General features: G+C 36.6%; 1 protein-coding gene across 2 annotated transcripts in view; it reads left to right on the top strand.

The window, feature by feature from the left end:
- STAU2 (staufen double-stranded RNA binding protein 2) overlaps positions 1-14,987 on the top strand; it is a 133,869-nt gene that overhangs the window by 58,931 nt on the left and 59,951 nt on the right. For both annotated transcript variants that reach the window (XM_070942204.1, XM_070942205.1), the window contains exon 6: positions 5,658-5,767. The gene's annotated coding sequence lies outside the window, so the exon portion shown is untranslated. The remainder of the gene's footprint in view (positions 1-5,657; positions 5,768-14,987) is intronic.

Raw genomic sequence — 14,987 nt, forward strand, 5'->3', positions numbered from 1 at the left:
GCTCAGGGGAGGGGCGGGGGGGTGGCGGTTATTATTAACGAGGATCTGGGTCCGAGGGAGACCACTGTGCCTCAGATAGCCGGATGTGAGTCCCTCCTTGTGAGGTGGGGCCGTGGGGTTCAGATGGGCTTGTTGCTTACGTACCTGGCTCCCTGCCGCGTGGCAACAGCCCTACCTGAGCTACTCGACGTGATAGCCACGGTGGCAGTAGATACACCCAGGCTTTTAGTCATGGGTGATTTCAACTTGCCATCCGTCGGTGAAACGTCTGAGGTGGCTCGGGAGTTCATGGCTTCCATGACGGCCATGGACCTGACCCAGTTAGTTCATGGCCCTACTCACAGGGGAGGTCACACTCTGGATCTGATTTTTGTCTCTGGCCAGTGGTTGAGTGGTCTTGTTATAGGGGATATAGACATGGAACCCTTGTCATGGTCTGACCACTCACTCCTTCGCCTAGATCTTCGAACCGCGACCCCTCGCCGCAGGGAGGCGGATCCAATTAGATGGATCCGCCCCAGGCGCCTGATGGATCCTGATAGGTTCCAGATGGAGCTTGGGCCATTTCCTGAGGATCTAGCACATGACTCGGCCGAGGACCTGGTAGCCGCCCGGGATCGGGCGGCTGGTGGGGCCTTGGACCGAGTTGTGCCTTTGCGGCCTCTGACCCGATGCCGATCCCGTGCGGCTCCTTGGTTTACTGAGGAGCTGAGGGAAATGAAGCGCCGGAAAAGACGCCTGGAGAGCGGTTGGAGGGCCAGTCTCGCTGAATCTGATCGAACACTGGTAAGGTCGCATATTAAGGCCTACCTAGTGGCGATAGAGACGGCAAAGTCTAACTACTTTTCCGCCTCTATTGCGTCATCAGGGAATCGTCCGGCCGCCCTGTTTAGGGTGACCCGCGCCCTGCTCCATCCGGGAGTGCGGGAGGATCCCTTAGAAGGCAGGGCGGAGGATTTCGGACAATACCTGTATGACAAAATCGCCCAGATCCGGGGGGATTTGGACTCTGACTGGGTAGATCAGGGCAGGGTGACGAGGAATAGTCTTGAGAATGTTATCTGGGAGGAGTTTGATGCTGTGACTCCTGATGATGTGGACAGGATTTTGGGGAGACTTAGTGCGGCCACATGTTTACTGGACCCGTGTCCCTCCTGGTTGGTACTGGCTTCCCGGGAGGTTACACGAGGCTGGCTTCAGGGTGTTATCAACGCTTCGTTGAGTGAGGGTTACTTCCCCACCGCCTTGAAAGAGGCGGTGGTGAGGCCTCTCCTCAAGAAGCCGTCCCTGGATCCGGCAATATTGGCCAACTATCGTCCTGTCTCCAACCTTCGCTTTATGGCGAAGGTTGTTGAGAGTGTGGTCACACGACAGTTTCCGCAATTCCTGGAGGAAACATCTTATCTAGATCCGTTCCAGTCGGGTTTCAGGTCTGGGCACAGCACAGAAACGGCATTGGTCGCGTTGGTTGATGATCTCTGGAGGGCTCGGGACAGGGGTTGTTCCTCTGTTCTGGTCCTGTTAGACCTCTCAGCGGCTTTTGATACCATCGACCATGGTATCATGCTGCACCGGCTGGAAGAGTTGGGGGTGGGAGGCACCGTGTTGCGGTGGTTCTCCTCCTTTCTCTCCGACCGGTCGCAGTTTGTGTTGGCAGGGGGGCAGAGGTCGACCTCGAGGCCTCTCATTTGTGGAGTGCCGCAGGGATCGGTCCTCTCGCCTCTCCTGTTCAACATTTATGTGAAGCCGCTGGGTGAGATCATCCGTGGCTTTGGGGTGAGATACCACCAGTACGCTGATGACACCCAGCTGTACATCTCCACCCCAGGCCACCCCAACGATGCCCTTGAAGTGATGTCCCAGTGCCTGGAGGCTGTACGGATCTGGATGGGGAGGAACAGGCTCAAGCTCAACCCTTCCAAGACTGAGTGGCTGTGGCTCCCGGCATCCCGATATAGTCAGTTGACTCCATCACTGACTATTGGGGGCGAGTCATTGGCCCCCACAGAGAGGGCTCGCAATCTGGGAGTCCTCCTGGATATGCAGCTGTCCTTGGAGGAACACCTGACGGCTGTAACCAGGGGGACCTTTTGTCAGGTTCGCCTGATCCGCCAGTTGCGGCCCTTTCTTGATCGGGATTCCCTGTGCACAGTCACTCACGCCCTCGTCACCTCTCGCCTTGACTATTGCAACGCTCTCTACATGGGGCTCCCCTTGAGGAGCACCCGGAGGCTCCAGCTGGTCCAGAACGCAGCAGCGCGGGTAGTGACGGGAGCAGCATGGCGCTCCCATGTAACACCGCTCCTGCGCGAGCTGCACTGGCTCCCAGTTGTCTTCCGGGTGCGCTTCAAGGTGTTGGTTATCACCTTTAAAGCGCTCCATGGCATAGGGCCTAGCTATCTTCGAGACCGCCTGCTGCTACCAACGACCTCCCATCGACCCGTGCGCTCCCACAGAGAGGGCCTCCTCGGGGTGCCATCAGCCAGACAATGTAGGCTGGTGACCCCCAGGGGGAGAGCCTTCTCTGTGGGGGCACCTACCCTCTGGAATCAGCTCCCCCCAGAGATACGGAGAATCCAAGACCTCAGTGCCTTCCGTCGCGCCCTTAAAACCCATTTATTTAAACAAGCCGGGCTGGCTTAAGATGAAATTTTTAACTGTTTTTTAAATGTTTTAAACGTTTTTAATTGGTAATGAGTTTTAATTGGGCCAAATTTATATATCTTTTAATTGTTTTTAATATTTGTTCTGCATGTTTTTTAATCTGGCTGTACACCGCCCTGAGTCCTCAGGGAGAAGGGCGGTATAGAAATCCAATATAAAATAAAAAATAAAAATAAAATAAACATTTGATTTGAAGTTTTATTTTTAAAGGATAGATTAATGAAGTTTGGAACATTAGTCCATCATTCCTGTAATATAAAACTCCTGACAAACTGGCACAGTAATTCATTCTGTGCCTCAAGTTTTATTTATTCATTTTCCAATGGAAATAGGCCAGCAGACAACATTGTTGTATGTGCATGTTTACATGAATGAAGTACATTTCACTAAGTTCAGTGATTTTAAGACAATATAGGATTGTAAATTATGTTTAGTATTTTTTTTTTCTACTCATCTTTCTCTACCTTTGATTTCTTTGGAAACCATATAACATTCTTAACCATTTTAAAGAATTTCTCTCTTTTGAATTTCAAATCTTTTTGCCTTGCCCAAATAATAAATTCTATATCTGTTGCAATTCCAAGAAGTGTTCCAATGATAGTTGACAGCATGAATCAAAGCATTAAAATTAAAATGCTAAAATTTAAACTAGAAACGTTTTGTAGAAAATGTTTCAAATTATACAGAATAAATCACAACACTATTATTTATTTCTTGCATAATATCTTTATTAGAAGGAAAATTTCTTGGTTAGTGTTACATGCAGCAAGAGCATACAATTCCAGAATACTGTTGTAAAATGAATTCAGACATAATTTGAATAGATAGACCATAGGAAGAAAATAAAACTGCACTTTGCTTCAAGAAACATCTGTTCAGTCACTCTCTCCAATTTCTCTTTTTTCCTTTTCTACTCAATAGAAATTTAGCATACTCAATGTTATAGAAAATAGAATTTTCATTATATTGCTTTGAAAGTGCAAGTTATCCAAACTCTTTGAGGCTTTTTATCTCCTGAGCAGGGCTGTACCTTTGTTTTTTCAGGCTATAGGACTGATATATAATGCTTGCTTGCACTATGCTCCTGAGTTCATACTCAGCCAGCAAAAGTGACAAAAGCATTCATCAGCCATCCAATTCAGATTTTTCAAACTTTTTCATTTCATAGGTGGGACTTCTGGGTCCTGAAAGTGGAGGTCCCATGATGTTACATGTTACTGGGGCTCAGGAGCAAAATAGAGGCAGTTCACCCCTGGTGATGTCACAGAGGTGGACTCCAGCTCATGCAGCAGATCTATAGACCTTTCAAGGCACATCAGTGTGCTGCAGCACAGTTGTTGAAAACCATTGAACTAACTTCAGGATAATCCTCTAGTCTAGTTTCTAAATATGTCCCTTCAAATTGGTGTAGAGGAAGTATACTTTTTTTCTTGCTTCATTTATCAGATGTGCATGTTGGATATTTATTTATTATTTAATATATCACCCCATCTCATAACTCTTGATTGTTTACAATAATTAAAAAATACAACAATTAAATGTTTATAATAAATCAAAATGTAAGCTATTCAAAGTTACAAGTTAACACAACCTTGATGATGTCATAATTCATCCCAAAATTATCTGAAATAATTTGGAAGATTTTTAATGATGAAGCCAATCTTTTCTCCAAAGAAAGACCATAATAGACATCATGGGAGTCTTGGATCCCCTTCACTTCCTGGAAATGGGGCACTACTTCATCATAAGAGATATTTCCTTGATCCCACATATCTAGGATCCCACATATAAGGTTTCAAACATGCATAAAAGAGAAGCACCAAGAAATGGGGGAGGATTTTGGGCCAAATTGCTCCCTTTCTACAAATAAAAATTTACAGGGAATTTACATATTTATTTAAAGACTTAGTTAGCCTATCTTTAAACCACAACTCCGGATAGCTCACTACTATTGACTTCTCAATCAATCACATTTTTCTTATTGCAGAAGTGCCTGTTATATGAAATAGCAATAACAGCAAATATCTGCATTGTGTTAAGGTTTTGCACTGTTGCATCTGCCTTTCTAGCATACCAGAGAGAAAGTGAATGTGTGTTTTTCTCTAAAATTTGTCAGAAATGAAAAAAGAGTCCAGAGAATTTTCTTGTGGTTCCCTTCTCTCTTAAACTCTACATTTCAATAACTGCTTCCCTTCCTTGACTTTTGTGAAATGCACTTTTTTTTCAAGTATAGTGAAAGTTGTGTCCTTCGATTGCTAGGTAAGACAAATGTGGGTCTAATAGATTCCACTACTCTTCAGTCTCAAAGAAATAAATGAAATTAAAAATAAGTTTTAGTAGTTAATTGAAATTTTGAAATGAACACAAAGTGTTTTTTTTTTAGGATACACAGACTAAACTGCATTTTATAACAACTTTAAAAGATTGTTGTTTTCAGCAGCAAAATACTGCCTTTTGGGTACTGGGAAAATCTGATATCTTGGCAACAGAAACATTGCTTGGAAGGGGGGCCTCTAGATTATATTTCATGTCACTGAGTGGGAACCAAGAAGGAATTTTAGTACAAAAAACAAGTCATAGTTCAAAGGCGTATCTGTTAGACATAATCAGTTTTAAATAACTGAATAAAGGCTTGTATTTTCAGAGCAACTTTGTCACATGCAGACATTATATACACATATATAATGTAATAACTAGAGATGTAACTGCTGTTGAGTAATAAACAGGAATTATTAAGTAACTGGTAAGTTAAAAAGTACTTGTTTTAAAAAGACTGAAAGTAAAAAGAATGTTATAACAATATTTTGGTAAAAAGAAACCTCAGTGATTTGGGGGGCACTTAGTAAAAAGACTATAAAGGAAACAGGCAATATATTTTCTATAAGGAAGAGTAAGAACTGAAAAAATGTAAATGCAATTTAGCTTGTCTATGTAGTATAAATATGATGTACTGCCCTGATCTTACCCAAATGATATATATTATTCTGTTACAGATACATTACAGTAATAGAATGGTAGAGAATGCATTATCTATTTGATTCTGTCTCCTGTAAAAAGAATTTTTCATGGAATTGGAAGCTCCACTGAAGTGGGCCATGATCAGGTTTGAATACATTTAATTGATCTCCATTTTTGTTTGTTTGTTCCAAAATTATTTTTGTCTGTTCCAAAATACATGAATGTTCCAAATTATTTTATAATAAAAATTATAAAAAAATGTGGTTATTCAATTTTGCATGCCTCATCATAATAATGGAAAGATTAATTCAGTTCTATCTATAGTAAAAACATGAATATTCTGCTGGCATTTTAAAATTGAAAATATGAAGAGTTGTTCACATATAAAGGTGTGTGTTCGAATTTGAATCAGCAGTGTGAGTCTAGAGTCTCTTCATATATTTTCAGAATGATATAAGACATTGTTCAGGTATTTTTTTCAATGCACATAAAGATGAAAAATATCCCCCATGGTTTGTCTCCAACATCTGCTAATTACATATATTTCTTTACAACACGGAAGTTCCCTTTTTAGCTATCATAGAAAACAGCTGTTGATAGTCATGTCATCTATTAATATAGCTAATCATTCTGAATGCCCTGTGAACTCATAACTATCTTACATCCTGTGGTAATGAATTTCAGAAGTTGTTTATTTGTTATTGGGTTATCAATTGAAAATCTATTGCTGCTTTCACAAGACTTCCAGAATCCAATATTTTAATGTAGTTTTAGCTTGAACAAAATTAATAACTGTATCTTTTTCTTCTTTTTCTTCTTTCTGTTTTTATTACTTTATTTTAAAATACTATAAATATTTCTCAAATTAATGGTGTACTATCCCTCAAGCAAATATTAAGTAATACATAATAACACAAATAATTTCCAGATGAGGCAGAAAATATATAAATAAAGCCATATTTAAAGCAATTAATAACAGAAATAGGTTTACAGATATATTTCAAGAAATAATCAGAACAAGAAATGTAAATACAAAAATATTGTGGAAGCAGAAAAATATTTACATAACATTCTTAAATTATAGTCAGAACTACATTTTTAACAAAATGCTTGAATACATATATATATAAATTCATGATATTTTACACATTAATAAATTGATCTTTTCCTGACCATTTGTCATATGAATTTGTCCATTAAATATAAAATATTCCACACACCATTTAGCTGCTTAGTAATCTCTGATCCTTTTCTTGATCTACAGTTCCCTTTAAATATATCCTTTTCTAGTTATAAAATCCTTTTGATATATGGTAACACAAATTATATGCCATATTATAAACTAAACTTTGTGGAGGTTTATACAATAGTATAGTGATTCCGACTTTCATTTTCAATACTTATTCCTAATGTTTACTGTAGTTTTTTACTACAACAGAAAATGAGATGTTACTTTTCAGTGTTTATAATATGTAAATGAATGACAAACTGGTTCTTTATATTTTACATCCTTTGCAAAAATTGTTATTAAGTTTTCTGTCTACTAGTGATAACTTTATTTTCCTCTATTTGAAAAACTAATTAAATCATATTTAATAAGCATTTACTAATACTAAATTAAATTCAGAAAATACTTCAAGTTATTTTAATCTATAAGAATTGTCACATTTTTCACTGTCAAAATGTAAGTGTGTAGTTGACAAATCTCATCTTTCACCATGAAAATGTGTCGTTCAATCATAATGTCTCTGTTATTATAGTCATCCAATAAGGTTTTACATGTGTCTGGAAGATTATGGCATGTTTTTTCTGATGATTTGGCATTTTCATGGGTTTTTTTACATAGAAACCATTATATATCAATCTTTTCTTTGTCTTCTGTTTCATATTAAGTTACTTTCTCTCTCATGTGTAGGAAATATACTACAGAATGTTTACTTTTCTGGCAATAGTTGGAGATATTTCTGGCACACAATCTATAAAAACAATGTATTTGCATAGAATGTCAAGTTTCTTCTACACAAGTAAGTTATTAGTTGTATCCCAAATGTAATTAGAATCTGAACTGAATGATTTAACTGGACCACAAAACAGAATTGCTACCATTATGTATCTTTTCAATATTTAGGCCAGGTTCACCCAGTCTGACATCCAAGATACTTTGAGATTACGAGTTCCAAAATTCCCAGCCGTGAAGCTGGGAGTTTTAGTTTTGTTATATCTGAAGGGCACAAGATTGGAGAAGATAAATCTAAGTAAATACAGAACTAAAATGTCTGTTATCTCACTTCTGGTCTATCTGGCAGAAAAATGTGATAAGAGTAGGGAAGATACATAATAAAAAGTCTCAGGTTACATGTGCATAAAATGTAAAGGATAGGAAAATCAGAGACAACTGAAAGCAGAAGTTGTACATTTTTTCAGTCTATGAAATATGCAAAGTGTGTCATCTCAGTATATAACAACAAACTAATGGCAACCTCCTGTTCAGAGTGGAACTGCAGTATATTCTAAAATTTAGTTATTAGTAAGTTTTCTGTAAGGTATGCATAATTCTGAAATGCTTTCTCTGTACTTTTATTCTTTTGTTCAATAAACAAAAGAATGTCACAATAGAGAAAACAATACAAAATCCCACTTTGACCAAGAGTTCTTAATTCTTTCCTTTGAATGTTGACCAAGGATAATTTCTGAAACAGATTCAATAGTAGCTTTGCTCAAAGTTCTTCACTGAGCAGGCTTTATTTTTTCCATAACTTTCATCATGCAGTCTCATGCAAAAGTTTAACTTTGGCTTTTCTTTCTGTTCTTGTTATCTGTCCCAAGAAATGGAAGAATTTCATTAAAAGATCAAAGGCTTAACTGCAAAGATAATAGTTGTAGGACCAAGTGCTCTTCCATACTTAGATTAGATTTATTACTCAGTAGATTCTTAATCATTTCAAAGCAAATGTAATGTTATGTTGTAATCTATTTCTTGATCTAAGACAAATTGCTTGTTCTTACTGTCAGAAAATTTCTCCTTAGTTCTAGGTTAATCAACTACTGGAATAGCTTGCCTGCATAAGTTGTGGGTGCTCCATCACTGGAGGTATTTAAGAAGAGATTGCACAGCCATTTTTCTGGAATGGTACAGGGTATCTGCTTGAGAAGGGTTGGGGATTAGACAAGAAGACCTTCAAGGTCCCTTCTAACTCTTTTATTGTGTGTACTCCAAATAATTTAATTTCCTTAGATTAGGAGCATAGTGTTAGGAACCAGAGACAGATTTGGAAAAAGTATGTAATGCCAGTTGTACAAAAATGATTTAAGTCTAGAACAAGATGAAAATACTAAAAAGAAACTTAAACTGACTCCATTTTAACAATCTTGAATATAATAGAGAGGGACAAAAAACATTTTTCAGGCTTTCAAGTTTCTAAATCTGTATTCTGTTTTCTGATCTGGTCTACCAGCTGATAGCTTTTGGGCAGGGGTGAAATGCTCCTGGTTCGGACCAGCTCGGGCGAGTAGGTAGCGATGGCGGCGGGCAGTTCGGAGAACCGGTAGCAAAAATCCCTGCCCCCGCACCCCCATGCCCAGCTGAGCCGTGCGATCATCAGAACCTTTTTTTTCTTTAAAATGGCTCTGAGGAACCAAGCTCTGACGATCCCAGCTGAGTTGTCTGCTAATCAGGCAACTCAGCTTGGATCGCCAGAGCCATGTAAAAGAAAAAAACTTTTTTCCTTTTAAATGGCTCTGACAATCTGCTAATCAGTAGCAAAAATCCCTTCCCCTCCCCCCCTCAGCTTGCTTACCTTAGCTGCTGGTCGCAACGCCTTGCTGTAATCCCTGCAATCCATTGCATCAGCAAACAACTGAATCTCCCTGCCTGCAATCAAGCAGGCAGGGAGTTGTGGACTTCAACTCCCAGAATTCCTCAGCCAGCAACGCAAAGCTGGCTGAGGAATTCTGGGAGTTGAAGTCTACAAGTCTTAAAGTTGCCAAGGTTGGAGACCCCTGTTCTATTGGGTAAGTTTTTTTCCCCTTTGGGAGCTTTAAAAAAATAGTTAATTTGGGTTTTTTTTTAGTTGTTCTTTTTTTAGACCTAGCCATTTAAAGTTTAGGAAGTTTTAAATTTAGCTGCTTTTATATAAAAATAAAATAAAATAAAATAATATTTGTGCAGCTTTCTGAGATTTAGTGTGTTTCTGTAGTGTTTCACTCTAACTACACAAACACCCAAAATCTCACAAAGCTGTATGTGGAATTTTGTGTGTGTAAAGTGTGAAAGTTGGTTTTTGGGGCTTTTTGTGGCTGTGTGAGGTTCCTGCTTGTTGCAGGGGCCATTTTGGGTCTAGCACAGCTGCTTTTACATTGTGGGTGAGCCAGTTGTGTTGTGTTGTGTGTTGTAAAGTGTGAAAGTTGTTGTTTTGGGCTTTTTGTGGCTGTGTGAGGTTCCTGCTTGTTGCAGGGGCCATTTTGGGTCTAGCACAGCTGCTTTTATATTGTGGGTGAGCCAGTTGTGTTGTGTTGTGTTTTGTAGGTTAAAAAAGGGCAAAGAAGTGACATTGACTTGGCCACGCCCACCTGACCACCAAGCCAGGCCCTCCCAGTCACCTTACCACCAAGCCACGCCCACTAATTAAGCCACACCCACAGAACCAGTAGCAAAAAAATTTAGATTTCACCCCTGCTTTTGGGGATAAAACTTAAAATTTAGAAAATATTCAAAACTATAGAGACAGTATATTACAATTTAAGCAAATAAATATCTGATTAGAAGTATTCTGCTGTCAGTAGTATGTAGAACTATGCATTATATATTTATTATCCAAATATTAATTCATGAAAAATTGACATTATTTGTATAATAAATGTATAAGTGAATCTTTTTATGATACCTAAATTATTACAAACTTCTATCCCAGTATAAAAACTTTACCATATATATGCACTCAGTTAGGAAATGAGAAACATATGGATAATCCTCTTTAGAGGATGTAAAGAATAACCAACGAATAACCATTGGTGTGTATATCTCCCCTTTTGTTTTATTTTCTCAGTATTTACAAGTAACAGTCATGTAGCCAAGCTAAACATCCTTAGAAAGATAAAACAATATTAAGGTAATTAATGCTTTCTATCATTTGAGAAGTTACCGAAGAGAGGAGTTTTTGCTTGAATAGTTTATTACTGTTATTTTCTTATATGGGTTTAATTATCAATATTATTTTATTTTTTATGATTTTTTATTTTAATTATCACATATATTTCAATTTATTGTATTGTAGTTAGTTAATTTATATTTATTGTGGATGTTTTAATTGCTATGGATGTTCTTGTTTTGTAAACTGTTTATGGTTGCGTAAGTCATAGACTAAAGTAAATAAATTTTTGTCCTGACTTCTCTTCTTTTTTTTTTTTGCAGACAAAAGTATATGCTTTTAAAAAGATCAGTTTTGAAATATTTTCTGTCTTAGAAATGTAATTTTGCACACTATAATTTTATAACTGTATATATTTATATAAAAATCACCTTACATTACTAGGTTTTCAGAAGTTGATGTTAACAGATATAGTTATTGTCAGCTAATCTATACCTTCTCTATTTTATGAAAAAACTTACCTGAGGGTTTTGATTGGCCAAAACACAATGGGCAGTGGAAATCAGTATTAGTGGCCCATGTGATGACAATCACACCATATGCAAGATTATAAATTAGTAAAGGAAGTGGGGAAAAAGGAAAAACAAATTACACTGTGTTCCTATGAAACTAAGTAAAAGAGGAAGATCCTATCTTACTCCTATTTTGAAGAACACTAAAAATCTGGCTCTTTTCTCAGGCCTTTGATGAAGGTGATTGATACCCTTTCTTCCTTTCTTGTTCTTTGGGTTTGTTTTCTTTGCCATCATTGTTCTTGTGCTGTTTTTGTTGTTTTGTCTTGTTTCTAAATGTTTTTATAAACATTTAGGGTAAACCCCCCAGAGTCACAGGAAGTTGGCAGCAGATAAATTTAATACATTATTATTATTTATCTACTAGATCTTAATGAAATTATATTGGAATGGAGTTAATGGACACAGGCAGGGAAGAGAGAGTGTAAGGATAATTATAAATGTAAAATATATGTCAGAAGTACATATGTGAGAAAATATTAATGAATGCAATTGTGCGCAAATTGTAGTAATACATGTTCTGTAGATGAAGTTTGAATTAATGTGATCCAAGAGAAAAGGTTATTTTGTTAAATAACATGCTTAAATTGTAAAAATGATGGAGAAAGAGCATTAAAAGTGATTGCATCATTTCAAAACCCAAGAATCAATGTTAATGGTGACTGTTGATATTTGCAGTGAAAAAGGTCTTTAGCCAGAAAATGGCTCAAACATAAGTTTATTGTATTCATATTTTTCAGGGGAAAATAAGAATATAAATCTAAAAGCATGATTGTTTATGATAAAATATTGAGATAATTGGTGAAGGATACAGAATGATATGTGATTCTGTATGTGGTTCAAGCCATTATTTGGAAATGCCAAAAGTGGATCATGGGGAAACAAATGATGGAGAGACAGAATAAAAGAAACAAGAATAAAAGTGGAAGAATTGCAAAGGGTAAAAAATGAGGCCTATATTTAAAAGATTATCCTGTTTCCCCCAAAATAAGACATCCCCTGATAATAAGTCCAATCAGGCTTCTGAGCACATGGCAATAAGGCCAAGCACTTATTTCAGGGTTCAAAAAAATATAAGACAGGGCTTATTTTCAGGAAAACATGGTAGAAGTTAAGTTAATGTTCTAACAAAGTGAACAGAAATTAGATATAGGATAGGAGAATATGGAGAGTTACTTGGAACAGAGTGAAAAGAACTACATTATATAGTGCTAAAGAAGTGTGTAGAATTATGTTGAGGGGAGTATAAAATGAATGATTAGTAGAGAGGTGAAATAAGACAAGCTGTGGATGAGGAAAGTATAATGTAATTGCTGCAAAAATGAGAAGAGATATTGTATAATGTAGATAGAGAGAAACAATTGCAGAAAACAATTAAAGACCGCAAGGAACAATTAAGCAAAAATGCAGACTAATTTGGTTGGAAATAAAACATTGTGTATTTACTGTTTTGCCCATTTTGTTATATATATAACATGAGGGCTAGGTTTGCTATGAGCAATATAATAATGTAGTCGCAATGGGGTATTTAAATGTGTCTTGTAAAATAAGAAGTAGCAGGGTCTAGAATGAAGGGGAAAAATGAATGTGAATTGAATACAAAAGTGAATAATCAGTATGAAAGAATTACATTGAGGTGATTTAGTCCTATTAGAAAATGAATGAGGATTGAATTACAAAATGGATGCATGAAGGGTCACTGCTCAAGAGGAATTGCAAGACTGAGCTAGTGGGATTACTAATTAGTATTTTTACTTGATATATCCGTATGTTTAAGCACAGAACAAGGCCTCTACTCCTCATAATAACCATCTTTTGAGCTGGCCCAAAGTCATCCAGTGACCTTGAGTAGCTAGAGGGGGACTAGAGTCTAGAATCCTGCCGTTCCTAATCCATCACTTTAACCTCTGCACCTCATTGAATCTGGTAGTCACAATCATGGCAGGCTGTCTGTCTGGAGCTGACAAAAGTGTGGAAAAGAGAGAGGTGAGAAATTTAATGAAGTTGTGTTTGGAGTTGGGAAAGCCAGGATAGTTTGTAAAACAATGAGAGGTATTATGAATATGGCTTGTGTAAATTAGTTTTAGCTATTTTTCTTTTTCTTACCTTACACCTTTAATTTCTTCCTCTCGTTTTTTGTACTTCTTTTCTGCACTCTGCAAACATTGCTTATCATTAAAGGAATAGCATGATGGGTGTGTATGGATGTATATACGTAGATGGTAACAAGATTATACATCTTTAGGTTCTCCAGTGGTGCATTAACTAAACAAAAAAGACAGCTATTTGCTTTGGGAGGCTAAATTAGACAAGGAATTCCACACAAAAGATTCTTCTATGTTTAGACTTTATAATATAAACAACTAATTTAATGCATCACCAATGATATACAATAGATGCCATCTTACAATTTGACAATGGGTAAAACACTGATGTAATCTGAGAGAAATTTCAAAATGATTAAATAGATTGGAATAGAAAAGGATCTGTTGTATAAATTTATTTCCTCCCCCCTTTTATTAAAAACATACAGTTAATGTAATTTAATTGTATATAATTAACAAGACATAATAGCTGGTTTTTGCAATATGAACAACACTTTTGGGACCGTGGAAAAAAAATATATATCGTACATTCATTGATTTTTAAAAGTTTCATTTCTTTTTGGAGTTTAATTATGAAAATAAGTTATTCTTTTCCCAGGATGCTTTTCAAACTATTATGACATACCTTTTTCTTCTACTTTTCATAAAATATACTTTTTAATAATATATCTATAATTTTATAGCCAAATAGACAAATTTTATAATTTGTCCATATTTATAGCAAGTATTTTTTTGATATTAATACATTTAATAATGGGCAAAAATAATTTTTATCTTTGTTCTTAGTACATTGCTTAAATTTACATGCTACGTTTTGTGTTCTTATATATATTTTCTTTCTCTGCTATGCTTCTACAATTTGTAAAAAAACATTAAAAATAGATTTGGGCAATTCTTATTTTTTCACTATTTATTACCACTACTGTGTTCTTTAAGGAAACTTTTAAACAAAGTTCATGTTTCAAGTGGATGTGGAAACCAGCAAGGGCTGGCTGAATGGAAAGATTGCTTGGCTTACCTGCTGCTTTGCCCATCCCTACCTCAAAACATATTTAAAAGGTAGTAGTATTACAAATTAAGAATGCCAGCAATTTGACTTGTGATGTGCGAGATAGAGGGTGGTTTAGAAATACAAAATATAAATAAATAAATACATTCTACCAAATGAGAAATCCTCAAACTAGACTCAATTTACAAGATAGCTGATGAAGGTTGAATTTCAGGATATAAAATTAATCAAAAAAACCAAACAAAACACCTATCCGGAAGAATAAAAGTGAGCTCAAGAAAGAAGGGGAGGGGGGGAGGTTTAGAATCAAATGACAGAATTTGAAACACACAGAAACAAGACCTCCTGTTTGGACGTGTATAAAATTGCTCTTAAAATATGACAGGGAGACAGAATAAAAAGACTGTATGATTAAATTGTTGCAATAAAAAAAAACAATTTCATTACAACAGTGGGAGAACTTATGGAAATATTCAGTAAAATTTGCCACAAGGTATAATTTAAGAAGAAATTGGTACAAAATGTTATAAAGTAATACATAACTCCATCCATAATTGCAAAAATATAATAAAACCATAGAATAATAAATGTG

Source organism: Pituophis catenifer, unplaced genomic scaffold, assembly GCF_029215685.1.
Source record: "Pituophis catenifer annectens isolate HBS135680 unplaced genomic scaffold, rPitCat1.0.hap2 SCAF_3, whole genome shotgun sequence".
Classification (NCBI taxonomy): Eukaryota; Metazoa; Chordata; class Lepidosauria; order Squamata; family Colubridae; genus Pituophis; species Pituophis catenifer.